The sequence below is a fragment of the Tupaia chinensis genome, unplaced genomic scaffold (genome assembly GCF_000334495.1).
Source record: "Tupaia chinensis unplaced genomic scaffold, TupChi_1.0 Scaffold000704_1, whole genome shotgun sequence".
Taxonomy (NCBI): Eukaryota; Metazoa; Chordata; class Mammalia; order Scandentia; family Tupaiidae; genus Tupaia; species Tupaia belangeri.
Window position 1 is genome coordinate 1,724,773 of NW_006160227.1, and position 1,077 is coordinate 1,725,849.

General features: G+C 47.9%; 1 protein-coding gene across 1 annotated transcript in view; it reads right to left on the minus strand.

The window, feature by feature from the left end:
- Positions 1-1,077, minus strand: part of EFCAB12 (EF-hand calcium binding domain 12) — a 30,152-nt gene that overhangs the window by 1,255 nt on the left and 27,820 nt on the right. The gene's annotated exons all lie outside the window — the stretch shown is intronic.

Here is a 1,077-nt window from a genome sequence, read left to right on the forward strand (position 1 = left end):
CAAGAAGAGAATGGAAGAGAAGGGATTGCGGCGTGGCCGTCCCCCCTGGGGGGTGATTTCTCACTTTCTGTCTCTCTGTCTCTCTCTGTCTGTCTGGCCAGCACACGTGCCCTATAGCAAAAAAACTCTCAAAAAAATTTTTTTGAGCAAGAAAGTGCTGATTTTGTCAATCAGCAACTTCAAGGTAGCAGCTATGTGTGAATAACTTCAGCTAATAGTGAAAATATAAGTGTGTGTCTCTGTGATGTGTGACCTATTTAATAAAGAACTTCTGGGACCAGTGGGTGGTGCAGTGGTTAAGGCACTGGACTCCCACATGGTCAACAGTGGTTCAAGTTCCAAATCCCACAGCTTGACATCCACGCCAGGCACATGTGTACGTGTCCCCAAATCCCAGGAGGAGAATGGAGGAGAAGGGATTGCAGCGTGGCCATCCCCCCTGGGGGGTGATTTCTCACTTTCTGTCTCTCCAGTGAGCATACACACCCTATAACAAAGATCTCTCTCAAAAATAAATAAAGGATTTTGAGCACACTAAGAAAAAAAAACCCCTAACTTGCATGTATACCATCTGTTATCTGGAGGGATTTCAACTTTTTTTTTTTTAAGAGAAGTTTTTGCTAGGGCGCGTGCGTTTGCTGGAAAGACAAAGATAGACAGACAGAAAGTGAGAAATCACCCCCCAGGGGGGATGTTCACACTACAATCCCTTCTCCTCCATTCTCCTCTCGGGATCTTGGGCACCCAAGCACACATGCCCAGCATGAGTTTAAGCTGCCAGGCCCAGGACTCAAACCACAGTCGACTACGTGGGAGTCCAGTGATGTAACCATTACTCCATCGGCTGGTCCCTCTGGAGGCATTTCAGTGTCATGCCTGGACTACAGCCTCCAGAGCCAGCCCAGCTAGGTTCAAATCCCCACTCTAACCTTTAGTAGTTGCGTGACTTTGGGCAAGATATTCCATCTTTCTGTACCTCAGCGTTGTCTTCTGTCACAAGGGGATGCTGGAGGGACCAGCAGTTAGCGTAATGGCTATGTCACTGGACTCCCATGTAGTCAACCGTGGTTTGAGTCC